Below are 12225 nucleotides of genomic sequence, written 5' to 3'. Positions count from 1 at the left end.
AATGGTGATCCCTGCAGGTGTGAGAACACGAGAGCGAGCACTGCCTTCTCAGTGAACTTCTAATCTGATTACCTACAAAAGTGATCCCTGCATGTGTGAGAACATCAACGCTGGCACTGCCCTCTCAGTGCACTTCTATTCTGATTGCCTAGAATTGTGATTCTTGCAGGTGTGAGAACACCAGAGCGGGCACAGACCTCTCAGTGCACTACTTTTCTGATTGCATAGAATGGTGATCCCTGCAGGTGTGAGAACAGCGGGTGTGGCACTGCCCTCTCAGAGCACTTCTACTCTGAATGCCTAGAATGGCAATCCCTGCAGGTGTGAGAACACCAGAGCTGGCACTGCCCTACCAGTGCACATCTATCCTGATTGCCTATGGTGGGGATCCCTGCAGGTGTGAAAAAAAACAGACTTGGCACAACCCTCTCAGAGCACTTCGATTCTGATTGCCTATAATCGTGATTCCTGCTGGTGTGAGAACGCCAGACTTGGCACTGCCCTCTCAGTGCACTTCTATTCTGATTGCCTAGAATGGTGATCCCTGCAGGTATGAGAACACCAGACCTGGCACGGCACTCTCAGTGCACTTCTTCTCTGATTGCCTATAATGCTTATCCCTGCAGGTGTGAGAATACCAGACCTGGCACTGCCCTCTCAGTGCACTTCTATTCTGATTGCCTAGAATTGTGATTCCTGCAGGTGTGAGAAAACCAGAGTGGGCACTGCCCCATCAGTGCATTTCTATTCTGATTTCCTGGAATGCTGATCCCTGCAGGTATGAGAACATCAGACCTGGCACGGATCTTTTAGTGCACTTGTATCCTTATGACCTAGAATGGTGATCCCTGCAGGTGTGAGACCGCCAGACCTGGCACTACCCTCTAAGTGCACTTCTGTTCTGATTGCCTATAATGGTGATCTCTGTAGGTGTGGGAACACCAGAGCTGGCACTGCTCTCTCAGTGCACTTCTATCCTGATTGCCTAGAATGATGATCCCTGCAGGTGTTAGAACACCAGATCGGGCAATGCTCTCTCAGTGCACTTCTATCCTGATTGCCTAGAATGGTGATCCCTGCAGGTGTGAGAACACCAGAGCGGGCACTGCCCTCTCAGTGCACTTCCATTCTGATGTCCTAAAATGGTGATCCCTGCAGGTGTGAGAATACCTGACATGGCACTGCCCTCTCAGTGCACTTCTACTCTGATTGCCTAGGTTGGTGATCCCTGCAGGTGTTAGAACACCAGAAAGGGCACTGCTCTCTCAGTGCACTTCTATTCTGATTGCCTAGAATGGTGATCCCTGCAGGTGTGAAAATACCAGAGCTGGCACTGCCCTCTCAGTGCACTTCTATTGTGATTGCCTAGAATGCTGATACCTGCAGGTGTGAGAACACCAGAGTGGGCAATTCCCTCTCAGTGACCTTCTGTTCTGATTGCCTAGAATTGTGATTCCTGCAGGTGTGAGAATACCAGGTGTGGCACTGCCCTCTCAGAGCACTTCTACTCTGAATGCCTAGAATGGCAATCCCTGCAGGTCTGAGAACACCAGAGCTGGCTCTGCCCTCTCAGTGTACTTCTATTCTGATTCCCTTGAATGGTGTTCCCTGCATGTGTGATAACACTAGACTGGGCACTGTTCTCTCGGAGCACTTCTATTCTGATTGGCTAGAATGATGACCCCTGCAGGTATGAGAACACCAGAGCTGACACTGCCCTCTCAGTGCTCTTCTATAACGATTTCCTAGAATATTGGTCCCTGCAGGTGTGAGAACACCAGAGTGGGCACTGCCCTCTCAGTGCACTTTTATTCTGATTGCTTAGAATGGTGATCCCTGCAGGTGTGAGAACACCAGAGTGGGCACTGCCCTCTCAGTGCACTTCTATCCTGATTTCCTAGAATGGTGATCCCTACAGGTGTGAGAACACCAGAGCAATCAAGGCCTTCTCAGTGCACTTCTATCCTGATTACCTAGAATGGTGATCCCTGCAGGTGTGAGAACACCAGACCTGGCACTGCCCTCTCAGTGCACTTCTACTCTGATTGACTAGGATGGTGATCCCTGCAGATGTTAGAACACCGGACGGGCACTGCTCTCTCAGTGCACTTCTATCCTGATTGCCTAGAATGGTGATCCCTGCAGGTGTGAGAACACCAGACCTAGAACTTCCATCTCAGTGCACTTCTGTTCTGATTGCCTAAAATGGTGATCCCTGCAGATCTGAAAATACCAGCGCTGGCACCGCCCTCTCAGTGCAATTCCATTCTGATTGCCTAGAATTGTGATTCCTGCAGGTGTGATAACACTAGACCAGGCACTGCCCTTTCAGAGCACGTCTATACTGATTGCCTAGAAAGGTGATCCCTGCAGGTGTGAGAACACTAAAGCGGGGACAGCCCTCTCAATGCACTTCTATCCTGATTGCCTAGAATGCTAATCCCTGCAGGTGTGAGAACACCAGACCTGGCAAAGCCGTCTGAGGGCACTTTTTTTCTGATTGCCTAGAATGGTGATCCCTGCAGGTGTGAGAAAACCAGAGCTGGCACTGCCCTCTCAGTGCATTTCTATTCTGGTTGCCTAGAATGCTGATCCCTGCAGGTATGAGAACACTAGACTGGCACTAGCCTCTCAGTACACTTGTATCCTTAGTACCTAGAATGGTGATCCCTACAGGTGTGAGACCACCAGGCCTGGCACTACCCTCTCAGTACTCTCAGTGCACCTCTGTTCTGATTGTCTAGAATGGTGATCCCTGCAGGTGTGAGAATGCCAGAGTGGGCACTGCCCTCTCAGTGCCCTTCTATTCTGACTGCCTAGAATGGTGATCCCTGCAGGTGTGAGAATATCAGACCTGGCACTGCCTTCTCAGTGCACTTCTACTCTGATTGCCTAGGTTTTTGACCCCTGCAGGGGTTAGAACACCAGACCGGGCACTGCTCTCTCAGTGCACTTCTATCTTGATTACCTAGAATGGTGATCCCTGCAGGTGAGAGAACACCAGACCTAGTACTTCCATCTCAGTGCACTTCTATTCTGATTGCCTAGAATGGTGATCCCTGCAGGTGTGAAAATACCAGAGCTGGCAATGCCCTCTCAGTGCACTGCTATTCTGATTGCATAGAACGGTGATCCCTGCTGGTGTGATAACACCAGAGCGAGCACTGCCCTCTCAGTGAACTTCTATCCTGATTACCTCGAAAAGTGATCCCTCCATGTGTGAGAACATCGAGGCTGGCACTGCCCTCTCAGTGCACTTCTATTCTGATTTCCTAGAATTGTGATTCTTGCAGGTGTGAGAACACCAGAGCGGGCACAGCCCTCTCAGTGCACTTCTTTTCTGATTGCCTAGGATGTTGATCCCTGCAGGCGTGAGAACACCAGACCTGGCACTGCCCTCTCAGTGTACTTCTACTCTGATTGCCCAGGATGGTGATCCGTGCAGGTGTTAGAACACCGGACGGGCACTGCTTTCTCAGTGCACTTCTATCCTGATTGCCTAGAATGGTGATCCCTGCAGGTGTGAGAACACCAGACCTAGACCTTCCATCTCAGTGCACTTCTATTCTGATTGCATAGAATGGTGATCCCTCCAGGTGTGATAACACCAGACATGGCACTGCCCTCGCAGTGCACTTCTGTACTAATTGCCTAGAATGTTGATCCCTGCAGGTGTGAGAACACCAGAGCGAGCACTGCCTTCTCAGTGAACATCTAATCTGATTACCTACAAAAGTGATCCCTGCATGTGTGAGAACATCAAAGCTGGCACTGCCCTCTCAGTGCACTTCTATTCTGATTGCCTAGAATTGTGATTCTTGCAGGTGTGAGAACACCAGAGCGGGCACAGACCTCTCAGTGCACTTCTTTTCTGATTGCCTAGAATGGTGATCCCTGCAGGTGTGAGAACAGCGGGTGTGGCACTGCCCTCTCAGAGCACTTCTACTCTGAATGCCTAGAATGGCAATCCCTGCAGGTGTGAGAACACCAGAGCTGGCACTGCCCTACCAGTGCACATCTATCCTGATTGCCTATGGTGGGGATCCCTGCAGGTGTGAAAAAAAACAGACCTGGCACAACCCTCTCAGAGCACTTCGATTCTGATTGCCTATAATCGTGATTCCTGCTGGTGTGAGAACGCCAGACTTGGCACTGCCCTCTCAGTGCACTTCTATTCTGATTGCCTAGAATGGTGATCCCTGCAGGTATGAGAACACCAGACCTGGCACGGCACTCTCAGTGCACTTCTATCCTGATTGCCTAGAATGGTGATCCCTGCAGGTGTGAGAACACTATGCCTGGCACTGACCCCTGAGAGCATTTCTTCTCTGATTGCCTATAATGCTTATCCCTGCAGGTGTGAGAATACCAGACCTGGCACTGCCCTCTCAGTGCACTTCTATTCTGATTGCCTAGAATGGTGATCCCTGCAGGTATGAGAACACCAGACCTGGCACGGCACTCTCAGTGCACTTCTTCTCTGATTGCCTATAATGCTTATCCCTGCAGGTGTGAGAATACCAGACCTGGCACTGCCCTCTCAGTGCACTTCTATTCTGATTGCCTAGAATTGTGATTCCTGCAGGTGTGAGAAAACCAGAGTGGGCACTGCCCCATCAGTGCATTTCTATTCTGATTTCCTGGAATGCTGATCCCTGCAGGTATGAGAACATCAGACCTGGCACGGATCTTTTAGTGCACTTGTATCCTTATGACCTAGAATGGTGATCCCTGCAGGTGTGAGACCGCCAGACCTGGCACTACCCTCTAAGTTCACTTCTGTTCTGATTGCCTATAATGGTGATCTCTGTAGGTGTGGGAACACCAGAGCTGGCACTGCTCTCTCAGTGCACTTCTATCCTGATTGCCTAGAATGATGATCCCTGCAGGTGTTAGAACACCAGATCGGGCAATGCTCTCTCAGTGCACTTCTATCCTGATTGCCTAGAATGGTGATCCCTGCAGGTGTGAGAACACCAGAGCGGGAACTGCCCTCTCAGTGCACTTCCATTCTGATGTCCTAAAATGGTGATCCCTGCAGGTGTGAGAATACCTGACATGGCACTGCCCTCTCAGTGCACTTCTACTCTGATTGCCTAGGTTGGTGATCCCTGCAGGTGTTAGAACACCAGAAAGGGCACTGCTCTCTCAGTGCACTTCTATTCTGATTGCCTAGAATGGTGATCCCTGCAGGTGTGAAAATACCAGAGCTGGCACTGCCCTCTCAGTGCACTTCTATTGTGATTGCCTAGAATGCTGATACCTGCAGGTGTGAGAACACCAGAGTGGGCAATTCCCTCTCAGTGACCTTCTGTTCTGATTGCCTAGAATTGTGATTCCTGCAGATCTGAAAATACCAGAGCTGGCACTGCCCTCTCAGTGCAATTCCATTCTGATTGCCTAGAATTGTGATTCCTGCAGGTGTGAGAACACTAAAGCGGGGACAGCCCTCTCAATGCACTTCTATCCTGATTGCCTAGAATGCTAATCCCTGCAGGTGTGAGAACACCAGACCTGGCACTGCCGTCTGAGGGCACTTTTATTCTGATTGCCTAGAATGTTGATCCCTGCAGGTGTGAGAAAACCAGAGCTGGCACTGCCCTCTCAGTGCATTTCTATTCTGGTTGCCTAGAATGCTGATCCCTGCAGGTATGAGAACACTAGACTGGCACTAGCCTCTCAGTACACTTGTATCCTTAGTACCTAGAATGGTGATCCCTACAGGTGTGAGACCACCAGGCCTGGCACTACCCTCTCAGTCCTCTCAGTGCACTTCTGTTCTGATTGTCTAGAATGGTGATCCCTGCAGGTGTGAGAATGCCAGAGTGTGCACTGCCCTCTCAGTGCCCTTCTATTCTGACTGCCTAGAATGGTGATCCCTGCAGGTGTGAGAATATCAGACCTGGCACTGCCCTCTCAGTGCACTTCTACTCTGATTGCCTAGGTTGGTGATCCCTGCAGGTGTTAGAACCCCAGACCGGGCACTGCTCTCTCAGTGCACTTCTATCTTGATTACCTAGAATGGTTATCCCTGCAGGTGAGAGAACACCAGACCTAGTACTTCCATCTCAGTGCACTTCTATTCTGATTGCCTAGAATGGTGATCCCTGCAGGTGTGAAAATACGAGAGCTGGCACTGCTCTCTCAGTGCACTGCTATTCTGATTGACTGGAATGCTGATACCTGCAGATGTGAGAACATCAAAGCGGTCAATGCCCTCTCAGTGCACTGCTATTCTGATTGCATATAACGGTGATACCTGCAGGTGTGATAACACCAGAGCGAGCACTGCCCTCTCAGTGAACTTCTATCCTGATTACCTCGAAAAGTGATCCCTCCATGCGTGAGAACATCAAGGCTGGCACTGCCCTCTCAGTGCACTTCTATTCTGATTTCCTAGAATTGTGATTCTTGCAGGTGTGAGAACACCAGACCTAGACCTTCCATCTCAGTGCACTTCTATTCTGATTGCATAGAATGGTGATCCCTCCAGGTGTGATAACACCAGACATGGCACTGCCCTCGCAGTGCACTTCTGCACTAATTGCCTAGAATGGTGATCCCTGCAGGTGTGAAAACACGAGAGCGAGCACTGCCTTCTCAGTGAACTTCTAATCTGATTACCTACAAAAGTGATCCCTGCATGTGTGAGAACATCAACGCTGGCACTGCCCTCTCAGTGCACTTCTATTCTGATTGCCTAGAATTGTGATTCTTGCAGGTGTGAGAACACCAGAGCGGGCACAGACCTCTCAGTGCACTTCTTTTCTGATTGCCTAGAATGGTGATCCCTGCAGGTGTGAGAACAGCAGGTGTGGCACTGCCCTCTCAGAGCACTTCTACTCTGAATGCCTAGAATGGCAATCCCTGCAGGTGTGAGAACACCAGAGCTGGCACTGCCCTACCAGTGCACATCTATCCTGATTGCCTATGGTACGGATCCCTGCAGGTGTGAAAAAAAACAGACCTGGCACAACCCTCTCAGAGCACTTCGATTCTGATTGCCTATAATCGTGATTCCTGCTGTTGTGAGAACGCCAGACCTGGCACGGCACTCTCAGTGCACTTCTTCTCTGATTGCCTATAATGCTTATCCCTGCAGGTGTGAGAATACCAGACCTGGCACTGCCCTCTCAGTGCACTTCTATTCTGATTGCCTAGAATTGTGATTCCTGCAGGTGTGAGAAAACCAGAGTGGGCACTGCCCCATCAGTGCATTTCTATTCTGATTTCCTGGAATGCTGATCCCTGCAGGTATGAGAACATCAGACCTGGCACGGATCTTTTAGTGCACTTGTATCCTTATGACCTAGAATGGTGATCCCTGCAGGTGTGAGACCGCCAGACCTGGCACTACCCTCTAAGTGCTCTTCTGTTCTGATTGCCTATAATGGTGATCTCTGTAGGTGTGGGAACACCAGAGCTGGCACTGCTCTCTCAGTGCACTTCTATCCTGATTGCCTAGAATGATGATCCCTGCAGGTGTTAGAACACCAGATCGGGCAATGCTCTCTCAGTGCACTTCTATCCTGATTGCCTAGAATGGTGATCCCTTCAGGTGTGAGAACACCAGAGCGGGCAGTGCCCTCTCAGTGCACTTCTATTCTGATTGACTAGAATGATGATCCCTGTAGGTGTTAGAACACCAGATCAGGCAATGCTCTCTCAGTGCACTTCTATCCTGATTGCCTAGAATGGTGATCCCTGCAGGTGTGAGAACACCAGAGCGGGCACTGCCCTCTCAGTGCACTTCCATTCTGATGTCCTAAAATGGTGATCCCTGCAGGTGTGAGAATACCTGACATGGCACTGCCCTCTCAGTGCACTTCTACTCTGATTGCCTAGGTTGGTGATCCCTGCAGGTGTTAGAACACCAGAAAGGGCACTGCTCTCTCAGTGCACTTCTATTCTGATTGCCTAGAATGGTGATCCCTGCAGGTGTGAAAATACCGGAGCTGGCACTGCCCTCTCAGTGCACTTCTATTGTGATTGCCTAGAATGCTGATACCTGCAGGTGTGAGAACACCAGAGTGGGCAATTCCCTCTCAGTGACCTTCTGTTCTGATTGCCTAGAATTGTGATTCCTGCAGGTGTGAGAACACCAGGTGTGGCACTGCCCTCTCAGAGCACTTCTACTCTGAATGCCTAGAATGGCAATCCCTGCAGGTGTGAGAACACCAGAGTGGGCACTGCCCTCTCAGAGTACTTCTCTGATTGCCTAGAATGCTAATCCCTGCAGGTCTGAGAACATCAGAGCTGGCACTGCCCTACCAGTGCACTTCTATCCTGATTGCCTATGATGGGGATCCCTGCAGGTGTGAAAAAACAGACCTGGCACTGCCCTCTCAGAGCACTTCTATTCTGATTGCCTAGAATGGTGATCCCTGCAGGAGTGAGAACACCAGACCTGACACTGCCCTCTAAGTGCACTTCTATCCTGATTGCCTAGAATGGTGATCCCTGCAGGTGAGAACACCAGAGCGGGCAATGCCCGCTCACTGCACTTCTATTCTAATTGCCTAGGATCGTGATCCCTGCAGGTGTGAGAACACCAGAGCGGGCACTGCCCTCTCAGTTCACTTCTATTCTGATTGCCTAAGATGGTGATCCCTGCAGGTGTGAGAACACCAGGCGTGGCACTGCCCTCTCAGAGCACTTCTACTCTGAATGCCTAGAATGGTGATCCCTGCAGGTTTGAGAACACCAGATGTGGCTCTGCCCTCTCAGTGCACTTCTATTCTGATTGCCTAGAATGGTGATCCCTGCAAGTGTGAGTACACCAGAGCAGGGACTGCCCTCTCAATGCACTTCTATCCTGATTGCCTAGAAGGGTGATCCCTGCAGGTGTGAGAACACCAGAGATTTAACTGCCCTCTCAGTCCACCTATTCTGATTGCCTAGGATGGTGATCCCTGCAGGTGAGAGAACAACAGACTTGGCACTGCCCTCTCAGAACACTTCTACTCTAAATGCCTTGGATGGTGATCCCTGCAGGTTTGAGAAAACCAGAGCGAGCACTGCCTTCTCAGTGCACTTGTATCCTTATTACCTAGAACGGTGATCCCTGCAGGTGTGAGACCACCAGACCTGGCACTACCCTCTCAGTGCACTTCTGTTCTGATTGCCTAGAATGGTGATCCCTGCATATGTGAGTACTCCAGAGCTGGCACTGCCCTCTCAGAGTACTTCTCTGATTGCCTAGAATGCTAATCCCTGCAGGTCTGAGAACATCAGAGCTGGCACTGCCCTACCAGTGCACTTCTATCCTGATTGCCTAGAATGGTGATCCCTGGAGGAGTGAGAACACCAGACCTGACACTGCCCTCTCAGTGCACTTCTATTCTGATTGCCAAGAATGGTGATCCCTGCAGGTGTGAAAAAAACAGACCTGGCACTGCCCTCTCAGAGCACTTCTATTCTGATTGCCTAGAATGGTGATCCCTGGAGGAGTGAGAACACCAGACCTGACACTGCCCTCTCAGTGCACTTCTATTCTGATTGCCAAGAATGGTGATCCCTGCAGGTGTGAGAACACCAGAGTGGGGACTGCCCTCTCAATGCACTTCTATCACTTATTGCATAGAATGGTGATCCCTGCAGGTGTGAAAACACCAGAGATGGTACTGCCCTCTCGGTGCACTTCTATCCTGATTGCCTATGATGGGGATCCCTGCAGGTGTGAAAAAAACAGACCTGGCACTGCCCTCTTAGAACACTTCTATCCTGATTGCCTAGACGGGTGATCCCTGCAGGTGTGAGAACACCAAACCTGGCACTGCCCTCTCAGTGCACTTCTATTCTGATTGCCTAGAATGGTGATCCCTGCAGGTGTGAGAACACTAGAGTGGGCCCTGCCTCTCAGTGCACTACTATTCAGATTGCCTAGGATGTGATCCCTGTAGGTGTGAGAACACCAGACCTGGCACTGCCTTCTCAGTGAACTTCTATCCTGATTGCCTAGAATGGTGATCCCTGCAGGTTTGAGAACACCAGAGCGAGCATTGCTCTCTCAGTGCACTTCTATCCTGATTGCCTAGAATGGTGATCCCTACAGGTGAGAACACCAGAGCGGGCACTGCCCTCTCACTGCACTTCTATTCTAATTGCCTAGGATGGTGATCCCTGCAGGTGTAAGAACACCAGAGCTGGCACTGCCCTACCAGTGCACTTCTATCCTGATTGCCTATGATGGGGATCCCAGCAGGTGTGAAAAAAACACACCTGGCACTGCCCTCTCGAGCACTTCTATCCTGATTGCCTAGACTGGTGATGCCTGCAGGTGTGAGAACACCAGACCTGGCACTGCTCTCTCAGTGCACTTCTATCCTGATTGCCTAGAATGGTGATCCCTGCAGGTGTTAGAAAATCAGAGCTGGCACTGCCGTCTCAGTGCACTTCTATTCTGATAGCCTAAGATGGTGATCCCTGCAGGTGTGACAACACGAGACATGGCACTGCCCTATCAGAGCACTTCTACTCTGATTGCCTAGAATGGTGAGCCTTGCAGGCGTGATAACACCTGACCTGGCACTTCCCTCTCGGTGCACTTCTATTATGATTACCTAGATTGCTGATCCCTGCAGGTGTGAGAACATCAGAGTGGGCACTGCCCTCTCAGTGCGCTTCTATTCTGATTGCTTAGAATGGTGCTCCCTGCAGGTGTGAGAACACCAGAGCTGGCACTGCCCTCTCGGTGCACTTCTATTATGATTGCCTAGAATGCTGATCCTTGCAGGTGTGAGAACACCAGACCTGCACTGCCCTCTCAGTGCACTTCTATTCTGATTGCCTAGAATGTTTACCCTCCAGGTGTGAGAACACTGGACCGGGCACTGCTCTCTCGGAGCACTTCTATTCTGATTGCCTAGAATGGTGATCCCCGCAGGTGTGGGAACACTTAATGAGCACTGCCCTCTCAGTGCACTTCTATCCTGATTGCCTAGAATAGTGATCCATGTAGGTGAGAACACCAGAGCGGGCACTGCCCTCTCACTGCACTTCTATTCTAATTGACTAGAATGGAGATCCTTGCAGGTGTGAGAATGCCAGAGAGGGCACTGGCCTCTCAGTGCACTGCTATTCTAATTTCGTAGAATGGTGATTCCCTGCAGGTGTGAGAACACCAGAGCCGGCACTGCCCTACCAGTGCACTTCTATCCTGATTGCCCAGACTGGTGATCCCTGCAGGTGTGAGAACACTAGACCTTTCACTGCCCTCTCAGTGCACTTCTATTCTGACTGCTTCGAATGGTGATCCCTGCAGGTGTGAGTACACCAGAGTGGTCACTGCCCTCTCAGTGCACTTCTATTCTGATTGCCTAGAATGGTGTTCCCTGCATGTGTGAGAACACTAGAGCTGGCATTGCCCTCTCAGTGCACCTTCTATTATGATTACCTAGAATGCTAATCCCTGCAGGTGTGAGAACACCAGAGTGTGCAAAGCCCTCCCAGTGACCTTCTATCCTGTTTGCCTAGAATGTTGATCTCTGCAGGTGTGAGAACACCAGACCGGGCACTGGCCTCTCAGTGCACTGCTATTCTAATTGCCTAGAATGGTGATCCCTGTCGGTGCGAGAACACCAAACTTGACATTGCTCTCTCAGTGCACTTCAATTGTCATTGCTTAGAATCGTGATCCCTGCAGATGTGAGAACACTAGACCTGGCACTGCTCTCTCAATGCACTTCTATCCTGATTGCCTAGAATGGTGATCCCCGCAGGTGTGAGAACACCAGACCTGGCACTACTCTCTCAGTGCACTTCTATTCTGATAGCCTAAGATGGTGATCCCTGCAGGTGTGACAACACGAGACATGGCACTGCCCTATCAGAGCACTTCTACTCTGATTGCCTAGAATGGTGAGCCTTGCAGGTGTGAGAACACCTGAGCTGGAACTTCCCTCTCAGAGCACTTCTGTCATGATTGCCCAGAATGATGATCCCTGCGGGTGTGAGAACACCAGAGCTGGCACTGCACTCTTGGTGCACTTCTATTGTGATTGCCTAGAATGCTGATCCCTGCAGGTGTGAGAACACCAGACCTGGCATTGCCCTCTCAGTGCACTTCTATTCTGAATGCCTAGAATGCTGATCCCTGCAGTTGTGAGAACACCAGAGTGGGCACTTCCCTCTCAGTGCACTTCTATCCTGATTGCCTAGAATGGTGATCCCTGCAGGTTTGAGAACACCAGACCTGGCACGGCACTCTCACTGCACTTCTATTCT

The sequence above is a fragment of the Ambystoma mexicanum genome, chromosome 7q (assembly GCF_040938575.1).
Source record: "Ambystoma mexicanum isolate Mex_15411 chromosome 7q, UKY_AmexF1_1, whole genome shotgun sequence".
Lineage (NCBI taxonomy): Eukaryota > Metazoa > Chordata > Amphibia > Caudata > Ambystomatidae > Ambystoma > Ambystoma mexicanum.
This window is presented reverse-complemented; position numbering follows the sequence as displayed.